Source organism: Drosophila miranda, assembly GCF_003369915.1.
Source record: "Drosophila miranda strain MSH22 chromosome Y unlocalized genomic scaffold, D.miranda_PacBio2.1 Contig_Y1_pilon, whole genome shotgun sequence".
Lineage (NCBI taxonomy): Eukaryota > Metazoa > Arthropoda > Insecta > Diptera > Drosophilidae > Drosophila > Drosophila miranda.
The window spans coordinates 9,458,676-9,482,601 of record NW_022881603.1 but is presented as its reverse complement, the minus strand read 5'-3'; the positions used below and the strand labels follow the sequence as shown (position 1 = coordinate 9,482,601).

At 47.9% G+C, this 23,926-nt stretch overlaps 1 pseudogene; it reads right to left on the bottom strand.

Annotated features, from left to right (window-relative positions):
• Positions 1–3,127: 3,127 nt before the first annotated feature.
• The window catches only part of LOC117190884, a 36,834-nt pseudogene continuing 16,035 nt past the window's right edge, over positions 3,128–23,926 (bottom strand).

Sequence of the window (23,926 nt, the reverse complement as noted above, 5' to 3'; positions counted from 1 at the left end):
TTTATCTGCAGGAGCGTCAACGACATTCCTGAGGCTCGCCTCCACCATTGTTACTTCTAGATCGCTGTCAGGGGACTCCGGCTCCTCCCCGACAACGATGTGGCTGAGACCTCTGGCTAGGTCGCTCTCGTCGAACGCGTAGTCGTCCAAGATATCGTCCGACATCATGGACGCCGCATCCGACGCCGGGTTGTCTTCCTCGCACGAGGCCCCCTCTTTCGGGATCTCCGGCAGCTCCGGGTCTGGCTCGACCTCCACTTGCCTGCCCTTGCGATCGGACTTGTAAGTGGATATGGTGACCTTCTTGTAGCCATAATCCACTACACCGTCCGACTTTGCGAGGAGATCAATGGATTCCTCATTTAGGACGAGGATAACCTGGCGCCTCTGCCCTTGGATATCCTCCACCTTTGCCACCTTCCAATCGGCTGTAGGAAGGTGGGGGTTGCAGACCTGCAGTAACCTGAGGATCTTCTCAGGCTCTGCAGGCTTAGCCGAGACCCACGCTCTGGCTCTCGGGCGACTAGGGACATCTTCCCACTTCACGGCCTCCAGTTTCGCCCCTGGATAGACCTCTTTTAGGGCCGCCACCGCCTTCATGTAGAGGGCCGCAGAGCGAGCGTCTTGGCAGGCGATGGCTTTCACCTTGCCTTGATGCCACCCTGCGTCCTCACACTTTGGCGGTGGTCCGCCGTTCTCCTCCAGTTCCAGTAGGAACCGGTCCTGGAGCTCGTTCTCCACCAGGTGCCACTTATCGCGAGGGACATGGCCGTCCTCGGCGCCCCTGTCCAGGACACCGATCAGGGTCCTGCCCCTCGCCACCTCAGCGAACGACCGGTTCGTGAGGTGGGTCTTCACCCGCTTGGCTTGCTGGGCTTGGCCTGGCTGATTTGCGGGGTCCTCCGCTGAGCGTTGCCGCTTGTTGGCGGCCTTGGCTGCGCCCTTTCCGGCTTTGGCTGGCTGGAACAGTGGAAGGATTGAGCAGGCCCACAGCCTCTGCTCCTTTCCTTCGGCTGACGCCTTGAAGTTCGGGTCTTCGTTGAACAGGATGAAAGCCGCTCGTCTCCTGTCCTGGTACGACGGCTTTCCACCCCGTGGTGCAGAGACGCTGCCCGCCGGGGCTCCCATGGGTTCTTCGGTCCCGGTGCGCTCACCAGCCGCGATTACGCTCTGCTTGGCAGCCACCCCGGTATCCGCTTCGCCCTTGGAGCCACCCGACTTGGAAGGACCCGATTGGCTTTTCGGGCCCCCCCTCACTGCGGCTGCTGCCTGAAGACGGTGGACCGACTCAGTCTCCTTCCCCGTCTTCTTTGGACCCGGTTTCCCAGGCGCTGGTGCAGAGGGATTGGCTTGTCCCTCCGGTACTTTAAGAGGAGTACCGAGCTCCTTTGCGGCTTTGTTGGTTTTTATTTGTTTTTTATTTGGCATAGTAGTTCCCACGAGTAGGCGGGAAGGGGATGGTCACCCGAGGCATAGCCCGCTTGCCCCGGGAAGCCTGATTTAAACTGGAGGTCGGCAGGTATCCAGAGTCCGCATATTAGCGACCGGGCACCCCCCCGGCCATGCATCCCTCGGCATATAACAGTGTCACCTTGGATTGGGGTAATTTCACTGAGAGTTTTCTTCTCTCCGCCCGACTACCATTCGCCAGCATCATAGCAGAGACATGACCGTGCTAGGACCTGTTTCCAGCCGCCCTCACGGGGAGAGTATAGTCGCACTTCCACCGGTGTGCACAGTTACGGCGGGTGACGGTTCGCTCGCAACCCTCTGTGTCCTAGGGGGGGGGGGTGTGAGACGCAGACCGCACCGGGTATTACTAACCGGAGCGGCTGCGCCTCAGTTCCGAGTTCACAGTTGTGCGAGCCGACCCGTCATCCGTTTGTCCCCCTGTAGCACCCGATGGCTGACGGCAACTGACAACATTTCTATGCATAGAAATAAAGACAATAAATTATTTGGCACTCGAAAGAAATGATAAATTCATTGTGAAACTTAAACAAAAATTAACGAGGGGGAACGTTGTGAGTGGCTGCGGACACCGCAACTCTACGGTTATACGCGATACTAAGTCAGTATGGCTCTCCTCCGGCAGACGCCGCTAATATTAAACGACACGACAAAGAGTGCGTGCGAGAGAGACAGAAAATCAGTCTGAGCGTGACGTCGGGTGCTGCGTAGCCAGTGCAAATTGATTTGTTCCTTTTGGCTATAAAAATGATCTGATCTGATCTGATCCAGATTCAGCAATCTGATATATATGATCATTATCTATGATTCTGCGTTTTTAGTTTTTTCGTATCCTCAATATTGTGGATGCAACAGATTTTCGTCCTTTTTGGGGGCGGAAGGGGGTGGGGTGAAATTTTGAGATACACGTTTTATAGTAAGATTTAACAGGAGTGCGGATACCAAATTTGGTTACTCTAGCTTTAATAGTCTCTGAGATTTTTGAATATCCCCAGATTTTCGTCCTTTGCGGGGGCGGAAGGGGGTGTGGCGAAATTTTGAAACAAACTCGTCTCGGTCCGATATATTAGGAGTGTGGATACCAAATTTGGTTGCTCTAGCTTTTGTAGTCTCTGAGATCTAGGCGCTAATGTTTTACTCTAAGCAAAGCCGCCTATGCTACGTGTGTGTTAGAGAGAGACAGGCCGAGAAAAAATGAAATTGTTTTCTTGATGCTGGCTATAATAATAATACGATCCAATTCAAATTCTGCAGTCTAAAAGATATGCTTATTCTCTACAATTCTTTTGGTTTTCTCATATCTTTAAAATTGTGGATGCCACAGATTTGCGTTCTTTGTTGGGGCGGAAGTGGGCGGGGCGAAGTTTTGAAATATTTTTGTAGCAGTGACATATCACAGAAGTCTGGGTCCAAAACATCGTTGCTCTAGCTCTTATAGTCTTTGAGCACTAGGCGCTGAAGGGGACGGACAGACGGACGGACGGACAGACGGACAGACGGACAGACAGACATGGCTCAATCGACTCGGCTATTGATGCTGATCAAGAATATATATACTTTATGGGGTCGGAAACGATTCCTTCTGGACGTTACACACATCCATTTTCACCACAAATCTAATATACCCCAATACTCATTTTGAGTATCGGGTATAAAAACGAAATTAAAGGGAGATAATGCAAAGGACGGCTGTGGCCATGGCCTATTAGAAGACTTGGACACGATGATTCTCGCGATCGCAGACCAAGATGTTGCCATTCGACATGATGGCCACGCCCTCGAGTCCTTTGAACTCCGAGTCGCCGGAGCCCCAGGAGCCGAAGGTCTTCAGGAAGCTGCCATCCGGATTGAAGATCTGTATGCGATTGTTGCCCGAATCGGCCACAAATATATAGCCCTGGTCGTCCACGGCCACTCCGCTGCAGAAGATGTTGAGAACACAAACTAAATTTACCGCTTTGTCAATTAAAAATTGTAATTCGATTTACTCACCGTGGAAACTTGAATTGACCTTCGTCAGAGCCCTCGCCGCCCACCGTGGACAGCACCTTGCCGTTCACATCGAAAATCTGTGTGTGTGTGTGTGTGTGCTTGTGGATGGGGATGCGGATCCGGATGCGATTGGCAAAGGAGGAAGAGGTGACAGTAGACAGTAGATAGTATACCAGGAGGGTCGGACAAGCCGAAGACGGAGAAAGAAGGTCAAATAAATTCGAATTAATCTCGATTGCGAGCATATTTTAATAAAAATTGTTCACATGGCCAGACAGCCATGAAGTTGGTTGCGGATGGCTACGAGGGGTATTGGCTTACCTGAACCCTGTGGTTATTCGAATCGGAAACAATCACACGATTCGTATTCGATACGGCTATATAATGTGGATGCTCAAGTTCTCCTTCGCCACGGCCGCAGGAACCAAATTTGCCAACGAAGGAACCATCGGATTGGAAAACCTGACGAATGCGAATTCGAGTATTCGATAAAAGTTGGCAAATTGAAATGGAAAAAGGATTCGCAAGAGGACAGCCAGAGGATTGGACGAGGCAGCATGGGCCAGGACCAGTACCAGAGACCAGGACATGAGCCTGGTGTGATGCCAGCAAAAAGTACACAAAAACTCGTCCATTGCAGTTAAGCTCATGAAAATTGTGGAGGAGGAGGAGGAGGAGGAGTGTATGGTCTCGAAGAGGCTCTGCACCAGCTGAAGTCTGACAAATTGGGCAAGGCTTCGCCTCTCGACCTCACCAGAGGAATATAAATATTTGCATGCAAATCGAGATGGAGGATGAGGCCTCACCTGCACTCTGTGGTTTTCCTTATCGCACACGTAAATGAAGCAGAGTGCATCGGTTGTTACTCCCCAAGGATAATTGAATTTGCCATCTGCGGTCCCCTGCGAACCAAATGCGCGCAGAAACCGTACTTGCGGATCGAGCACTTGTATGCGGTGATTGTATCTCGAAGTAAAGAGTAGTAAAGAAGTGGATTAATGGGCGGGTGGTTCAAATGGCCAGCGAACGCATATTCCCATGTTAATGACGGGAAAAAAAAGAAAGTTGAGAGAGCTCTCATTATCCGGAAAGTACATTTGGGGGCGGACCATAGCTATTGCGAGGCGGTGCGACATTGAACCTGGCATTCGGAGTAGGGTGTTCAGTGTCGGGCTTAGGCCTAAGCCGCTTAACGTGCAAAATCAAAGTTGACTCACATAATGAGTCCCTGTCACCAGGTTCCTGCGCGCGGTCTGCATCTCCCTGCCCGCCCCCTGTGTGCTTAACAAGATTTTGCGTCAAACAATGACAGCGGCAGATGGAGGCTGGAACTGGGATTGCCATCTAGATTGGGCATATGAAAAGGCTGGAGCAGTGCTATAATACGAGTATGCATGTGCTGAAGTAGGAGCACTGGCACATGTTTCTCATTAACGCGGCTATTATGCGCTTAGCCGTGCCAATTAGAGGCGGGTCTAAGTCCGATAATTAATCATGACCAGACGCTCGGACTCGCTGTACTCTAGCCCTAAGTTAGAGAGGCCTTGGAGGCCACTTACCTATCGGCAATGATGTATTGGCCGATTCGATTGACGGCCACGCCGGCCAGGCAATCGAATTCTCCCTCGCCGTTGCCATACTCTCCGAACTCCTTGACGAAGATGCCATTGGAGTCAAAGACCTGGACGCGATGGTTGCTGGAGTCCGCAACGACGATGCTATTGTCGGGACCGACGGCCAAGCCGCGCGGCCACGTAAAGGATCCGGGCTCTCTCCCCCGGCCCCCCAACTGGAACAGCTGCTGGTGCTTGCGCAGATACACCTGCTTAGGGATAGTACCTGCCACTCCGGTTATACCGGCTGCTGCCACTGCTGCTGCTACCGTAGGGGACGTAGGGGAGCCTAGCCCGTTTTTTGACCCATCGTCGTCGGAGGAGGCCAGCTCGTTGGCCTCCCGTAGCGGTAGGCCTAGGCTGAGGCGTCTCGACACCTCGCTGGCGGTGCTGCGGCCGCTGCCGCTGCTCCCAATGCCGTGCGCATGCGATGACGATGCCGCCGTGGAGCTGGTGGCATGCGAGTCGCGTGCACTTCCGGTACTGCTACTGGGCGTGTCGTTGCTACTCTTGTTCCCGTACTTGTTCTTGAGATAGCGCGCCCACGAGCTGAGGGCCTCCCCGTCCTTATTGTCCGTGGAGCTGCTGCCCAGCGCTACAGCACGAGAGGATCCCGCACTGCGATCGGTGATGGGCGAATTGTCGCGCGACTTCAAGGCGTGCGAAGATCGGCTCCTGGACAGGTCGCTGCTACCATAGCCGCTGTATCTGCAAGGCAACAATTTCATTAGTGATCCACAGAGCGGAGGCTTGGGGCTGAGAAGCTAAGAAAGGTGGAGTTCTATGGCTGATTTGTGCTGTTCTGATGGATGAGGCGTTCTACGGATCTAGATGGAACTGTGGAACTGTGGAACTATGGAGCTGCATGAGAATTGGCGGTGTGGTGCTCCTTATGTACAAAGAGAGATAGAAAGAGAAGTGGGCAGTTGTTGTAGTTGGGAAATGTTGTGCATTTCCAGTTAATTTCGGTTAATTTCAAAACCCGCATAATATTGTTTTTCTTCTCTTACCATTAAAAAAAACAAAAGTAAATATTACGGATTGCGGATTTAAAAAGTTGAATTAGTCTAGAGTGCAAAATTAACGAGAACGAAACTTCGGACGTGGCACGCACAGGAACTCAACGAAAAAATAAAACTCACGTCAAATAAATTAAAAAGAAATTAAAAGGAACAAGGAAAATCATATAAAACGATTCCTCGGGACAGCACACGCACAATGAAAGCGGCCAGCGCACGACATATTAGGGATACTATGTATATATGTATATAGCGAGAGATATGTATATACTGAGATTTCCATCTATGTATTTACAAAATTTTGTGGGTGTTCTGAAAGTTATGGTATAGCTTTTATCGATGGGTTTTTGTTATCTTTTTTTATTTGATTATTCTTTTTGGTGTGCGCACCTTGAAGCCAAGTAAGCGGATGGCGAGACCGTGGTGGGGGATACCGGCTCATCCAGATCGTCGTCCTCGTTGCCAAACTGATGCGAGGAGCGACTGCGCGCCAGCCGGGTGCGGCGCTCCTTCATGGCCAGGTAACGGGAGCGGCCTATCCCGTAGCGACTGTCCGAGTCGTCGCCCGTTTCGTTGGCGTCCTCGTTGAAAGAGGCGGTGGGCGTGGATAGCGAGGGTTGCGTTACAATGGCGCCGCTCTTGCTCTTGTTTATAAAGCGGCTTGTGTAGCTGCAAAAATGTTGATTCGGTTCGGTTTGGTTTTTGGTTTGGTATTGGTTGGGCTTGGATTTGGATTTGATATGCTTTTGGTTTGCTCTTTGGTTCTGTGTTTGTTTTTGTTTTTTTTTACTTTGCTGTAGCTGTAGCAGTGGATGTGTGTATTTTTTAATTTTCTTTGTCATTGCCTTGTATCTCGTGTACCTAGTGTTGCTCTAATCCCATCCCAACCCCATTCCAGTTGATTGTGGAAAATCCGCGACCGCTTAATTAACTAACTTTCGACTAGCTTAAGTCCTTCACGCTGTTTCTGTGTGTGTGTGTCTGTGTATCTCAATTATTAGGCAACAAAATTCAATTAAAATACACAGCTTGGACGAAAAAAAACAAAGCAACAAGGTTTCGGCAGAAAAGTTTCTAATTAAATTCACATTTCACATTATCGAAAGTTCAACAAAGTAGTTGCGAAAAGTTTGGTTAAGTAGAAGAAATTATGGCGCCAATTGGCGTGTGTGTGTATGGGGTTGGGAGGGTTAGCTCCAACGGAAAGAAGGGGCAAGACAACATCGACAACAGCTACAACATGTACGGTTACTCATACAAAAACAAAAATATACACGGAAAAAAACACATGAATTGAACACTTACATGCTAAAGTGAGTAACATAAATACAACGATATTGAAAAAGTTGAGAGCACAGGAGCGTAGACAGGAGGAAGAGTGGTAGGAGAAATTGTGGTCACTTCTCGCTTTTCCCCTGCCATTGCACTATGGTCCGAACGACCACTTTTGTTGGCCAAAATTAATAACTCCCGAACGGAACAAGATTTTTTCATTTATTTTTTTGTATTGGATATATATGTATAAGAAATAAGAAGTGGATTTAAGAAAAAAAAATGGGTGTGGCACCGCCCCTTTTTTTAATAATGCATATTTAAATTATTAGTTATAGTGAAAAAAAATATTAAGCATATTTTATTTAAGAAAACGGCGTTGCACGCCTAAACAAAATTTTGATTTAAATAAAAATAAAATCGTTTTAAGGTTTCCGTAAATTATTGCTGAGATCCTTGTCTAGAAGCAAGGTTAACGCCTCGTTAGGTGAGATATGTGCCGGCTTTCCGACTGGGTCCTGTACAGCCTTACGAACTTAGTAAGCATTCTCTGGGCATAAAGATAATAGTAGTGAAATAAAGGCTTGTGGCCAATCCACATATTTTCGTTCAAATATCTTTGAATTTTACTTGCATTTGTTCCGGTATGTTGCCAAGCGATAACAAATTTTCTTGCTGGTATCTTCAAAAGCTTTATTCATTTCATATGATATGTCGCCTTAAGATCCGTTTTCAATTAATTGATAATTTTAACCTTCTCTGAATTCCATACGGCAAACAACTCTGCATTTTCGAATTTGAGGTTATGCTCTATTAATGCAAATTCCAAGAATTGTGGTGAAAAGTGGCATTTCTTACTATATACATTGCAAAAAGAATTTATTAATCTACGAGACACAAAAGGTTTCAGGGTGGGACTAGGTAGGACTCACTTTGTACACCTTTTCAAAAATTAGTTTTCATTACAAGTTGGCACATGTTGAACCTTCACTTTAACTTTAACTTTAACACTTTAACCTTCAATTACGAAGATATCACTGTGGAGATAATGTTTTTTATCCCCAATCGGCCGACTAATTATTTCGAATTAAACAAAACTCGGCGCAGAAATAAAATTACGATATGTTCTTTAATGCGTGACATCCAAATTGCAAGTGTGGCTTGCCTGCCCTTTACATTGCCGCTCCGATCGCTAAGCGCAGCTTCGCTCGGCCGACGTCGGTAGGCAGACGCAAAGCGGAGATAGCGAAGAGCGAGCTGGCAGAGAGCGTTTAGCAGGGCAAGCAAGCGCAGAGCTTTAACAAACAAATGAGTGACATAGACATAAGTAACAAACAAAATAAGCGGCTGAGGGCCAAGAATTAGGTGCTATTTGGCAAGCAGCTAATCGGCTGGGTTCTGCTCCGAACATTCACCCCCCGTTGGAAGGCAAAGGCTTTCAACAGATCCATCCTGAAGGGGCAGAACCGCTATTTTTCCAACGGCCCTCTTGAAAAGGCCTTTTTGAGTGCGGATGACGGCTACTCTGATGGTTCCATCTTTTCCTGGGATGACGCTCTCAATGCGGCCAAGCGGCCACCTTAATGGTGGCAGCGTTTCCTCCTTGATCATGACGAGCGCTCCTAGCTTGATGTTTGGAGACGATGACCGCCACTTGCTCCGCTCCTGAAGAATCGAAAGATACGCCGTGCTCCATTTTCTCCAAAACGCCTGCTTCATTTGACACAGCCGCTGCCATCGACTAAGTAGGTTGACCCGGAGATGCGCCACATCTGGCTCGTCGAATGCAGCTTTCGGGGCTCCATTGAGAAAGTGGTTTGGCGTGAGCACATCTAGATCATCGGGACTTTCTGTAATTGCATAAAGCGGACGGGAATTTAACAAAGCAGAGATTTCACAAGCCAAGGTCTGAATTTCATCAAGAGTAAAAATGTAGGTCCCGACGATGCGATGAAAATGATATTTAGCTGCTTTAACAGCCGCCTCCCACAAACCCCCAAAATGAGGTGAGCGAGGGGGGATGAATTTCCAGTCGATTCCACTAGAAACGCAGAGATGTGACACAGCCGACGTATGAGGATCGCTGAGGAACATTTGCCGAAGCTCCAAAAGCTCATTTTTTGCTCCTACAAAATTTGTAGCGTTGTCTGACCAGATGATTCGAGGTTTGGGACGTAGACTTATAAAACGCCTTAATGCTGCCAGAAAGGATTCTGTAGATAGATCCCGAACGACTTCCAAATGAGTTGCTTTGGTACTAAAGCATACGAAGACAGCGATGTAACATTTGATAGGAGGCCTGCTTCTGACTTCCGACTTGTGATAAAAGGGTCCGCAAAAATCAACGCCCGTTGTGTGGAATGCTGGATTAGTCCTTACGCGATCCGCAGGCAAGTTTCCCATGATATGTTCCCTCAGCACTGGCTTCAAACGAAAGCATCTAACACATTTGCGAATGATTCCCGCAACATATTTGCGTCCGCCAATAGGCCAGAATTTTTGCCGAAGCAGTCCGAGCAATCCTTGAGCTCCTGCGTGGAGAAACCTTTCGTGAAAGAAGATAATAATAGAGACAGTGACAGGATGTCCCTTAGGAAGCAGGATCGGGTGCTTCGCGTCGTAGTCCAATTCGGCATTTTGGAGGCGGCCTCCAACACGCAGCAATCCAAAGCTATCCAGAAATGGATTCAGTGAGGCCATCGTGCTTTTTGGGGGTAGGGCCTGTTTGCTGGCGAGGGCCCTTATCTCTTCCGAAAATTGTTGCTGCTGTATTGCCCTTATGAGCAAATGCGTACCATTTTTGATGTCGATTACGGTAAGTTGACCCTTCGACCGCGCTATGCCTTTGTCCTTGAGAATGTAGAATCGATATATGTAAGCAAAGACGCGCTGCATGGATCCGAATGAGTTTTGAAATTTGCAATCGTACGATACATCCCTTTCGTTTGAAACAACCAATGCTGCATGACGACGTTCTGGTACATCGGTCGGCAATTGCAAGCCTGCAGGCCACTCTGAGCTCTCAAGACGCAAGAATGGTGGTCCAGAGATCCAAAGGCTGCTATCCATTAGTTCAGCGGGCGTGGCTCCACGTGATATGATGTCGGCAGGATTCAACTTTGTGGGCACGTGATGCCAAGTCATTCCAGCGGTGAGCTCCTGAATCCGCTGAACTCGATTAGAAACAAATATATTAAAATTCAATGGTGATTCTCGAATCCAGGCAAGGGCTATGGACGAATCCGACCAGCAATGTATTTGGCATGGAGCTGATAATCCCTTAACTATGGTGGACACTAGTTCGGCTAATACGAGGGCAGCGGACAGCTCAAGCTTGGGGATAGTCATACTTTTCAAGGGCGCGACTCTGGATTTAGAGCATAAGAGATGACTTTGCACAATGCCAAGAGCTTCCGAACGCATGTATACACAGGCGCCATATGCTGCTTGGCTCGCATCAGAAAACGCGTGCATTTCTAATCTGGCTTGCTGCCGCAGCACGTAACGTGGAAACTTAAAGTTTTTAACCATCGACAACTGCGAAGTCAGCTCAATCCAAGTCGTATGTAGATCCTGGGGCAGGCTTTCGTCCCAATTCAATTTTAGGCTTTCGTTCCATAGCGACTGCATAAATATTTTAGCTTTTGTGATGATGGGAGAGATGAGCCCTAGAGGATCGTAGAACCTAGCTAGTGTAGACAGGACCGAACGCTTCGATATTGGGCCTGCAGCGGTTCCGACGTGAGCGAAGCTAAACAGAAGATTGTCCGTGGTGGGATCCCAAACTAGACCAAGCGCCTTGGTTACTTCAGTCCCGTCATGAAAGGTAAGGAACTTTTCGCGATCCGCCTCCGATACGCCTTCCAAAGCAGCGGGTTCATTGGAACACCATTTACGTATGGGAAAACATCCTTTCGAAAGTAGCTCCTTTACCTGCTGACGAATCTTGATGACAGAATCCATGCTGTCCCCTCCAGATATGAGATCATCGACATAGAAATCTCTTCGAACAACATCAGCGCCAAGCGGAAAACGTAACTCTTCATCATTTGCCAATTGATGCATAGCACGAATTGCTAAGAAAGCGGCAGGTTTGGTTCCGTAAGTAACAGTCTCCAACTTGAACACCTGAATCTCCTCCTTCGGGTCATTGCGCCATAGGATGCACTGCACGTGCGAATCGGGGTGGGAAACGCGTACACAGCGGTACATTTTGCAGATATCGCCACACAAGGCGACTTTAAAAAAGCGGAAACGAAGCAGAGCTATCAGAATTTTAGGTTGGATGGTGGGTCCAGCCATTAGCGCATCATTCAGTGATACTCCAGACGCTGTTTTGGCAGATCCATCGAACACTACGCGTAATTTGGTGGTTGTACTATCCTGCTTGTGGACGCAATGGTGAGGCAAGAAGTACTGCGGGAGGTCTGACTGCAGCGAAGCTGGCGACATGTGTCCTAAATCACGATACTCCTGGAGAAACTCCATATATTTTGCCTTAAGCTGTGCATTTTTTGCTAGCTTCCTCTCCAAATTGAGAAATCTACGTAGCGCCTGCTGATACGATTCTCCTAATTCCTCTAGACTGAATTTGGTTGGCAAACGCACGGAGTAAGCTCCGGACTCTAGGCGAATGCAGTTTGTGACGAAATGCTGTTCGCAATGAACATCTTCCTCCGAAATTGATGAGGGCGAATAATCTCCATCGACTTCCCAAAACCGCCTTACAATATCGCACAAATTAGTCTCGCAAGCGGAGATGACAGAGGGATCTTCAACGGCTGCTAGCGCCGCACGGGCTTTCTCAGAGTTTTTAATACTTCCTGACACTATCCAGCCAAGTTTCGTCTTCTGCAATGTTGGCAATTGGTCTGACAGTCGAATCTGTCCAACGCACATTAATTCGAAAAACAAACCAGCACCTATCAACAGATCGACACGCTGGGGCCTGGCGAAATTAGGATCAGCCAGTTTTAGATTATTTGGCATTGGCCAATCCTTTGCGTCTAGGCCGAAGTTAGGCTGCATTCCTGTGATTGAGGCAGTGATAATTGCAGAGAGGAAACCGCGATAGCTTTCGTCTTGAGATTGCAGGACGATGTCCACAGCCTTGCTGGATGGTAGAATTGACTCTCCAATACCGGCGATTTTAACGTGAGACGGGTGAGGATCTAACTGCAGCTGATTGGCGAGTCTCGATGTTATAAAGTTAACCTGAGAAGCGGAATCTAAAATGGCACGACATGGAATAAGCGATCCAAAACGGCCCCTGACATATACGATTGCAGTAGCTAGCAGCACGTTTTGGCTAGGCAGAGATTTTTGACTCGAGGGGGGAGGGCTAATATATTTGCTTGCTACTAGGGCACTTGCAGGATCATGCTGGGTCGATTCCGTGCTCGGCGACGGCAACTCAGCGTCAGCGCCCGACTGCATGTGGAGCAGTGTGTGATGCTTGGCTTGGCAATTTCTACATGCCCCTGACTTGCAGCGTTGCAATGAATGGCCTTTGTTGAGGCAGTTTAGACATAAATGGCGCTTCTTCACCTCCTTGTATCGAGAAAAAACAGGGAGATCTATAAATGCCTGGCATCGGGATATGTAGTGATCGGAGGATTTGCAATACTTGCATGTTGAGCTATTATGATCGTTAATGGAGGTGATTAGGGTGCTAGGTTTACTTTCTCCCACCTGCTGGCTAGGAATTGTTACCATAGCCGATCCCAAATTTTCCAGCATCCGACATCTTGCTTCCAAGAATGAGGCCATGCTTGACCACCGAGGCAATCCTGACGTCGGCAAGTTCTCTTCCCATTTCTCCTTGGTCTTGTGGTCCAATTTCGTGCCTATGATGAAGATCAGCAACCCATCGGAAATCTCCTGCGGGGTCGCCAAGGTCTGAAGTGCACGCAAGTGCGAATTGATTTTATCGCTGAGCGCGCGCAAGCCGATAGCCGAGCCCTTCTCCACCCCTTGCAGCCCGAAAATAGCCTTGACGTGTGCCTGAAAATGTAACAGTTTATTATCGAATCGCAACATTAGTAAATTCAACGCCTTGTCGTAATTCTCCTCAGAAAGTTCCAAGGAACGAATCGTATCCAGCGCAGCACCATCTAGACATCCACGAAGATATTGGAATTTTTCGATGATTGGTATACGATGGTCTTTGTGCACCATTGTCGAAAACATCGCGTGGAATTCTGGCCAGTCCATGTAGCTCCCACTGAATCGCGGAAGCTGCAACTCGGGCATTCGAGAACGGCCTGTACTATTATAGGCGAACAACGACGAATTCCCCTCGAGAGTATGCCGAGCCGTTGAATTGGCAACATTTACCGTGCGAGCAGCCATCAACTCCCGCGACAGCCTGGACCTAACCTTGACATAAACATTCGAAAAGTCCAGCCGGGCATCATGGGCTAACTGCAGGAAATCCAGCCTTTCAAGGCTCGTTTGAGCGGCATCGAAATCCGCATTCATTCGCTCGATTTGCTCTAAGCGAGCTTGAAGTTCTGCCTCATCTAACTCGGCAAGCTCTTCCTTGGTAAGAAAGCGATCCATGGCCTTTAGTTGGCGCGCGATGGACTCGGCCTTGTGCTTGTAGAAATCTACATCACTCGGCATTGCTGCGTTCGCGACATTGGTAGGCTCAGGTGCTGCCATGTTGAGGTTTTAAAAGAGTCACTCAGCACGACCGAAAAAGACACCCTGTATACGTATAAACGTGGGAACCGAAAGCAAAGGGATTACAGCTAATGCCTTTAGCTGTGCGGCTGTGCGAGCTGTCCGATTCCGCTTTGTACTCCGCTTGTGTGTATTAGTGAGTTCGCTGCACTGCCTACCGCACTGCACTGACCGAATTGTCGCGACAGAGAAATTAATAGCCAGCAATGCGTGTATGTAGGTGTATGTAAGTGTGTTTTAGCACCGAATTGTGCTTAACCGCCGAAAATTTGCTAGGGCTAACGAATGTCGATCGCGAATGATTATTAATTGACACTGCAACTCTTCGATCACGTGGGGTCACCAAATTTTATGTGGAGATAATGTTTTTTATCCCCAATCGGCCGACTAATTATTTCGAATTAAACAAAACTCGGCGCAGAAATAAAATTACGATATGTTCTTTAATGCGTGACATCCAAATTGCAAGTGTGGCTTGCCTGCCCTTTACATTGCCGCTCCCATCGCGAAGAGCAGCTTCGCTCGGCCGACGGCGGGAGGCCAACGCAAAGCGGAGATAGCGAAGAGCGAGCTGGCAGAGAGCGTTTAGCAGGGCAAGCAAGCGCAGAGCTTTAACAAACAAATGAGTGACATAGACATAAGTAACAAACAAAATAAGCGGCTGAGGGCCAAGAATTAGGTGCTATTTGGCAAGCAGCTAATCGGCTGGGTTCTGCTCCGAACAATCACAACTACTAGAGACAGTTGAAAACTCAAAACACGTAGTAAGAACCCGACAGATTAAGATTCATCAAAAAAAATTTAATCACTTCTTGGCGTTTTTTGAGAGATCTAAAATGGTTATTAATTTGGCACTTTTTCCCTTCACGTGCTTTACTATAAAAACAGTTGGGTTGCACAGCTGATTTTGCGAATGTGGCGCCATCTATGGAAATTTCTGGTACGCAGCTTTAATGGTCCATCTTTTTCTAATGCAGAGTGATCAAAACCAAGTTTTAGTTGTGACTTTTAAAAATTAGGTTTTGGTTAACAAAAGTGGTCGTTCGGACCATAGTGCATTGCAGGAGGTAAAGCCAGGCGTTGCACCATCTATTTGCACTGCTTAATTGTCAAAGAGAAAAAAGCAAAGCTTGAACAAGCGGTAGTGTTACGGCATCGACCATTAAGCATAAATGGTTCCCTGTGGAACTCTTCCGAACAGAAACTCCAACAAAGTTACAAAGAAAACAGATCAATCAAAACGGAGAATCACAGTCTCTCCAGACAGAGGGTTCCTGTTCCCTAAAGAAAACGGACAAACGCCAAAGACTCGCCTTCAGTTTCTCATTGAAGCCCAAATATATGCAGTCTGAAATTCCCATCTCGGCCAGTGCAGCACAGTCAGAGTCCATCCATCCCTCCATCCATCCACACTTTCGAAATATCATACAAATAGCATAAATAAATACGAGTGCTCGCCGTACTGAATGGGAAATTGAGTAAGGACGGAAAACAGACGGATGGATGCCAGCAAACAGACTGATAGCAGATAGCAATTAGTATTGTTCCAGAGAGGTGAGAGAAGGTAGCGTCCGCTGTAATTACATTACGCAAGATTTGTTGCAGGCTAGGAAAAGGGGTGCTGGGGCGCCGAAAGGGTTCAATATTTGTTGTCGTGCAAAAGTAAAATTAAAGAAGTTTGTGTCGCCCAAGCACAAGACAGGCGGACTGACCGACAAAGGGAGACAGACAAACGGTGAAGTAAAGTTAATTTCCAGCCCTTTGAGTGGCTCTTTGAAAGCGACATCATCGTCAACATCATCATCATCCTCCTCTGGAAGGAAGAGACTTCTGTAGCAGCTCCAAGTACTCAAAAATATGCTATGAAAGAGGAAGCTTGCACAGGTTTTTATACCCAAAACTCAAAATGAGTATTGGGGTATATTAGATTTGTGGTAAAAGTGGATGTGTGTAACGTCCAGAAGGAATCGTTTCCGACCCCATAAAGTATATATATTCTTTATCAGCATCAATAGCCGAGTCGATTGAGCCCTGTCTGTCTGTCCGTCTCTCCGTCCGTCCGTCCGTCCGTCCGTCCGTCCCCTTCAGCGCCTAGTGCTCAAAGACTATAAGATCTAGAGCAACGATGTTTTGGATCCAGAATTCTGTGATATGTCACTGCTACAAAAATATTTCAAAACTTCGCCCCGCCCACTTCCGCCCCCACAAAGGACGAAAATCTGTGGCATCCACATTTTTAAAGATACGATAAAGCCAAAAACGCTGAATCGTAGAGGATGACTATATGTTCTAGATCGTAAGATCTCAATCAGATCGTATAATTATTATAGCCAGAATCAAGAAAACAATTTCCTTCTTTCTCGCTCTGTCTCTCTCTAACACACAGGTTTCATGGTCGGTTTTGCCAATTGCAAAATATGAGCTCAAGGATCTCAGAACCTATAAGAGCCAGAGCAATCAAATTTGGTATCCACACTCCTGTGATATCGGACCTTGACTTTTTCGTGTCCAAATTTCGCCACACCCCCTTCCGCCCCCCCAAAGGACGAAAATCTGGGGCATCCACAAATCTCAGAGACTATTAAGGCTAGAGTAACCAAATTTGGTATCCGCACTTCTGTTAGATCTCACTATAAAACGTATATCTCAGAATTTCGCCCCCCTTCCGCCCCACAAAGGACGAAAATCTGTTTCATCCACAATATTGCAGATTCGAGAAAACTAAAAACGCAGAATCATAGATAACGACCACATCTATCAGATTGCTGAATCTGGATCAGATCGGATCATTTTTATAGCGAAAAGGAACAAATCAATTTGCAGTGGCTACGCAGCGCCCGACGTCACGGTCAGACTGATTTTCAGTCTCTCTCGCACGCACTCTTTGTCGTGTCGTTTAATATTAGCGGCGTCTGCCGGAGGAGAGCCATACTGACTAAGTATCGGGTATAACTGTAGAGTTGCGGTGTCCGCAGCAACTCACAACGTTCCCCCTCGTTTCTTTTGCTTTCGTTGAAACATTTAAATATTTAATCAATAGTTCTTATCACTAATGGATTAGTGTTTCGATTGATTCGGAAGTTCTTTAGTCGGTTAGTGGGGAGCCGTGGGCCGAACTCAATTATCGTTAGGGTTAACAAGTAATTGAACTATGAATTGAATAGAATTTCACATATGTATTTGTAGATGTGTATATGTCTGTATATCTGGCTAGACATCGGCAAGACGCTTTCGGTAGCGGGCCCGGTTGGGTCTGCTTATGTACGGTATGCTAAAGGGCAGTGCACTGCAAAGATCAACACAGAGAGAGAGAGAGAACACAAAGAGAGAGTGATAGAAATGTGTAGAGCGTGTGTGTGTGTGTGTGTGTTTACCTATCTGGGGTTATGTGTATGTCTTTGGTTTCGTTCTTTGGCTTATGTGAAGGTTATGAACTTGACAATTAGACGCCACACGAGTCGTATGAGCAACAAAATGGCCAATACCAGGTTAGCGCCAGCACGGAGCAATTGTACAAAGCTGCAGCGGCGGGAGCAGAGAACAGATACAAAAGAGAGTCGAAATAAGCACACATTAAAAGGCATTCAACATGGGGAAGCTCGGGGAAACTCGGGGACCTCCGAACACAAAACGTGTTGCCTACTTTTCAGGGTAATGTATCGCAAACCAAAACCAACATGAAATCCATTATGCATTTCAATTAAAGCCAATCTGTGCGAGTATATAGATCTATTTAGAATTGAAATTATGAAAATTAATTGCAGGCAGTTTGGTTAAGTGTAATTCAATTAGTTTTGACCTACAAAAAAACAGTAAAACAAATTACCGACTGAACATCAACAGCGATACTTGACAGACAATCTATGCATGTTTACTCCGTGCTCATCAGATATGTATCTGTGCGGTGCGTGTATCTTTGTATCATCAGTAGCATATAAGCGTCTAGATTCGAGAGTGTGAGTGTGTGTATCGTGTTTGTGCCCTCGATTCATTAGCCATGCAAATTAGTCCAGTTATAGAAACTACAAAATGGCGGAACTGTGGCCCCCGGGAAGGAAATACCTGCTGCCAGTGCCGCTGCTGCTGCCATAACGGTCCTCGCTCTCTCCCGCATGATGTGGCGCGGGCACGGTGCGTGTGCGGGCGCTGCTGCTGCTCCCGCTGCCATAGCCGCTGCTCGAGGGCGTGGCATAAGTGCTGCGCGATGCCGCCGCTAGCGCAGTGTCGTCGCGGGAAGCACGCCGGGCTTCCAGGCGATCACGATAGGAGCTGCCGCTGGTGGAGCTGCCGTTGTCGAGCTGGGGGCGCTGCTGGGCGTGGACTTGCTGGCACTGTTGCTGCTGCTGGTCGCACTCGCCTTGGGCTTGGTCTCCGGCTCCGACTCTGACTCGGACTCCGAGCTGGTCTCCTCCTCGCTGCTCGAGCTGGATTCGGCCTTCTTCTTGTCCGCCGTACCATTAGCGGTGGCCGGGGTGCTGTGCTGGGGCAGGAAGCGGCTAACGAAAGGCTTCTTCTCCGGCACTGCGCCGGTGGCTACCGAGTCTCGGGCACTCGAATGACGCGCCGTGCTGGGCGCCTTCTGCTGACTTCTGCTGCTGGGAGCCGCCGAGGCTGCCGCTGCTGCTGCAGCTGTGGCTGCTGCCCCAGAGCTGGCAGAGCTTTCGGTGGAGGCACTGCTGTCACTGCTACCCGATCGCTGGGTCTTCTTTACTGCCGCAACTTGGGCCGAGACGGGCGGTTTCGACTGTTGAGTGGTAGGAGGAGTGGGAGTTGCATCAGAGTCTGTGGCGCTGGCTTTCTGTTAGTCGAAAGGGTCAAGCAACAAACGCAATTCAGATGCAGACAGAGAGAGAGAGAGAGAGAAACATGACGTTGAGGCATACGATGAACATGAAGATGATGGTTAGGCGGGAGTGCGGGCAGTGGAGGAATGAGGGAGATGGCAGGCAAAATTAATTCCATTCCCAATGCAACATTCGATATTACTTTTCCCTCAATCAACATCTAACAATCTAACAATGTCCAATGCCTCTCATAACTCATCATTGACTCGTTTTGTCATATCCCTTTGATGTTTTCCTAATTGATCGAACAACCTTTTCCTATTTCTTTCGGTAAATGCCAAAAACCAGACAAATATGTAGCTACTGTGCATATGTCCCTTTATAGCTCACACACACGTACCCGTCCTCTCACACAGATACTCCCATACTCACACTCACACATATAGAGAGCTGGAAACATTGTTAACTGACGGAAGCAGCCGCATCGCTGACAGTCGCATGATTGTGAAATATTCGCCATTGAACCCCAACTCAGGGTTGGCATTTTGTGGGCGTTTCGGGTAAGGCCAACGCAACAATGTGTGAATGAATGGGTGAATGAATGAGGGTGGAGCAGAGGATGCGGGTGTTAACAGAACAGAAAAAACAGAAAAAAGATTGAAAGACATGTACAACAGAAATATTTACAGCGGACATCAGAAATTGAAAAACAACGATATAGCAACGCAAAAAAAGAATGAAACAAAGAATAAATATTCAGAATAATAACAGAGAGACACTGGTAACAACGCGAGAGAGAGACAGAGAGGGGGAGAGAGAGGGTGAGAAAGAAAGACAGGAAGAAATGTCGCTTTGGTTGATTTAGGTCTGTGGTATATTCAGCTCGACAGCAATGACCAAATGTATTTAGTAAGATTTAAGCAAATTAGCATCACTACCACATCGCTTGTACACTTGCAAAAAGAAGAGAAAACAAACAGAGAAAGAGATAGAGAAAGAGATAGAGATAGTGAAGTAGGGTGTGCGAAAGAAACAGAATTGTAGGAAAATATTTGTTACATCCAAAACGAAAATTTTGTAAATTGATTTAGTTGTTTTATTCGTTGTAACCGCTGCCAGACTCTAACTAACGATAAGGTAATAGATGTTAAACTACTAAAATAACGAGGTGGAACATTGTGAGTTGCTGCGGACAACGCAACTCTACAGTTATACCCGGTACTAAGTCAGTATGGCTCTCCTCCGCCGCTAATATTAAACGACACGACAAAGAGTGCGTGCGAGAGAGACAGAAAATCAGTCTGACCGTGACGTCGGGCGCTACGTAGCCACTGCAAATTGATTTGTTCCTTTTGGCTATAAAAATGATCCGATCTGATCCAGATTCAGCAATCTGATAGATGTGGTCGTTATCTATGACTCTGCGTTTTTAGTTTTCTCGAATCTGCAATATTGTGGATGAAACAGATTTTCGTCCTTTGTGGGGGCGGAAGGGGGGGCGAAATTCTGAGATATACGTTTTATAGTGAGATCTAACAGAAGTGCGGATACCAAATTTGGTTACTCTAGCCTTAATAGTCTCTGAGATTTGTGGATGCCCCAGATTTTCGTCCTTTGGGGGGCGGAAGGGGGTGTGGCGAAATTTGGACACGAAAAAGTCAAGGTCCGATATCACAGGAGTGTGGATACCAAATTTGATTGCTCTGGCTCTTATAGGTTCTGAGATCCTTGAACTCATATTTTGCAATTGGCAAAACCGACCATGAAACCTGTGTGTTAGAGAGAGACAGAGCGAGAAAGAAGGAAATTGTTTTCTTGATTCTGGCTATAATGATTATACGATCTGATTGAGATCTTACGATCAACAACATATAGTCATCCTCTACGATTAAGCGTTTTTGGTTTTATCGTATCTTTAAAAATGTAGATGCCACAGATTTTCGTCCTTTGTGGGGGCGGAAGTGGGCGGGGCGAAGTTTTGAAATATTTTTGTAGCAGTGACATATCACAGAAGTCTGGATCCAAAACATCGTTGCTCTAGATCTTATAGTCTTTGAGCACTAGGCGCTGAAGGGGACAGACAGGGCTCAATCGACTCGGCTATTGATGCTGATCAAGAATATATATACTTTATGGGGTCGGAAACGATTCCTTCTGGACGTTACACACATCCACTTTTACCACAAATCTAATATACCCCAATACTCATTTTGAGTATCGGGTATAAAAAATATATATTTCTATATTCGAGTATACATATACGATACATACATACATATATGCACACATATATGTACATATAGTGATGAATGTCTACAATATTGTACAATTGACGATTTCTGATGTCCGAAGTTTTGGGCCGAAACTTTCTGCCCGGATATTCATGGCGACTTTCAAGCAAAAGGTTCTGACCCAAAACAGCATTAAGTGAAAGGCGCTCACGAGACAATAAAATGGGGGAAATGTGATACAAGTACAACGGAAAATGGGGAAAACAATGAAATAAATATAAATAAATGAACACCACAACTTAAAATACACTTAAACAAAAACCAAACAAACGAAATATGAAAGAACAAAACATAAAGTAAAATAAAACAGAAAAGAGAGGAACGGAAAGGCAAGGAAAATACCCAGGGAAATGTTTTGTTAAAGGAAATGGTATGATTAATAGTAAGAGTAACGATAACAGTTAACTGTTAACGGCAAGTTTAAGTTTGCCCTCTCTGTTTCGAACGGTTCGACAAACACTTATGGAGCGGAGGGGAAGTGTGAACGATGGAGCACAAATAAAGAACGAAGCACACATGGCGTATACGTAATTAATTCTTTAAAATTTTCTTTTTTCATTGGGGGATATGCAAACAGGGGAAATACTGTGCCGGAAAAACAGTGACAGCGAGACTTTATACCGATTATCATGTCTCTTCTTCTTCCTGATCCTCATCTTCTTCCTCGTCATCGGTCACTTCTATCTCGTCTTCTGTGTACTCATCATCGTCCTCTTCTTCACTCTGATTGGATGTTAAATCCTCTTCTGGTTTCTCTGTCTGAACTTCATTTGGATGACCTATGATCACGGCAGGACTTTCGTGAACTTTGCTGGACAGCTCTCCCTCTGGAGGCAGGACATTGATCACTGGCACCTCCTGGGGCTCTCCCTCAGGTACGGCCTCCACCTCCACATCCTCTTCTTCATCGCTGCTTTCGGTGACTGTTACTTCTTCATATTCCGATGAATCTTCGGACTCGTTTTCCGCTTCCTCTACTTCTGCCTGCTGCTGCTGATCTTCCTGTTCTGCCCCCTGTTCCTCATTCTCCTCGTCTACTTCGCTGTCACTGCCACTGGCCACGCCTTCTTCTTCTGTATTTGCCTCATTCACACTTACCTCGGCTCGCGTCGCTGCTGTCGCTGTACGCACCGGAGCTGACGCCTGATTGGAGCCACTGCCGTCGCTGTCCTCGCCGCCGCGGGGACCCTTGAGGGTCGCCACCCGCTCGCTGTTGGGTCGCTGATCCTGGCCAGCCTCACTGGTGGCCGCCGAGGTGGCTGCTCCAGAGGAAGCAGCACTCTTACGTTTCTGGCGCGCCAGTTCGTCCTCATCAACTGCTGCCGCTGGTTGTTGGCTCTTATGCTGTTGGCGCTGCATGGCCGCCTTCTGGGTCTGGATGGCTGCCTGGACGGCGGCCTGGGCCGACTTCTTCTCCTTGCCAATATCGGCCAGCCGCTGAACGACGCGGGAGCAGTCACTGAGGCGAATGATACCACTCAGCTGGCCACGCGACACATCCTCGCTGTCGAGAACGCGGTCCTTGCGCTCCTTCAGCTCCTGCTGACGCTGCTGCTGCTGCTGCTCGGTGTCCGAGTCGTCGTTCTGGTGCGAGCGAACAAAGCGTGACCGGAAGCGCGAGGACTTGCGTTTCCGTCCGGAAGTGGGCTCGTTCTCGTAATCGTTCTCGTAGTCATACTCCGAGCGGCCGTAGCGGCTGCTCTCGCCATAGCGATCGCTGTTGGTGGCACTGCGCTGGGGACGCTCTCCGAACTTCCGGCCGCCAAGGACAGGTTCGTCGTTGTAGCCACCACGCTCCTCCTGCTGCCGGAACTGGGTGGCCAGGCGGTGGTCGCTCTTGGAGCGCATTAGTCCGGGCTGGAGGCCGCTGGGAGGGGCTAGGTGGGAGCTGCTCACCGAGCCGCCCGGCGTCGAGTGTGGCGCGATGTTGACGTCGCCAAAGGTGGCCAGGTTCATCACCAGCTGGTTGGGATCGATGGAGACGAGGAATCGCACACGGCGACTGTAGTCGTTGTTCTCGTACTCGAAGTGCCGCAGGAACTCGACGGTCTTCAGGAAGATCTCCTTGGTGTCCATAAGCTCGCAGTCGTCCCACTCGACTGTTCCGTTCATGTACTTATCGACAATGTCGCAGTTGCTGCCGATGTTGGTGATCTCCAGGTCCAGATTCTCCTTGAGCGTTGTGAGGTTGCGCAGCTCGACGGCCAGGTAGCGGTCGATCTCGCCCTTCAGTTGGTCGGAGCGATCCTTGATAGCCTTGGTAATACGATGGTAGATCTCGTCGATCTCCTCCGTCACACTGATCGCGTTCGTCTGCAGACTCATGGTGTTCTTCTCGATGATGGCTAGGGAGTCCTGCAGTCGATGCAAGCTGCGGCGGATCTGAAGAGGGTATGTGATGCGTAAGCAAAAGCCAATTGAAAGATCAGTTCCGGACTCACCTGTGAGTTGAAGCGCGTTATCTCACGGCGGAGTATATCCATGTGGGCGCTCTTGCAGTCCTCGCAAATCTTCTTCTCGCAGTGCGCACAATGAGACAGATAGGCCTTCTCCGAGCAGACGCCACAACGTTCCATGATTTGACCTACGAATGGAGAGACACACAATTATTAATTAGCTTTTTCCTCCCCCTATCTGTCTTCCGTTTCCAGCAGTCCCCCCAAAATACGCTCCCAAATGGGGCCCCACATGACTTCCTGCCTGGCTCCCTTGAGTTGAACAATAAAATGCCAGCCATGCCAGAAGCTCATCAATTTGCACTCTTGGCAACAAAGTCCTTCCACATTCCGTGTCTGCCATGC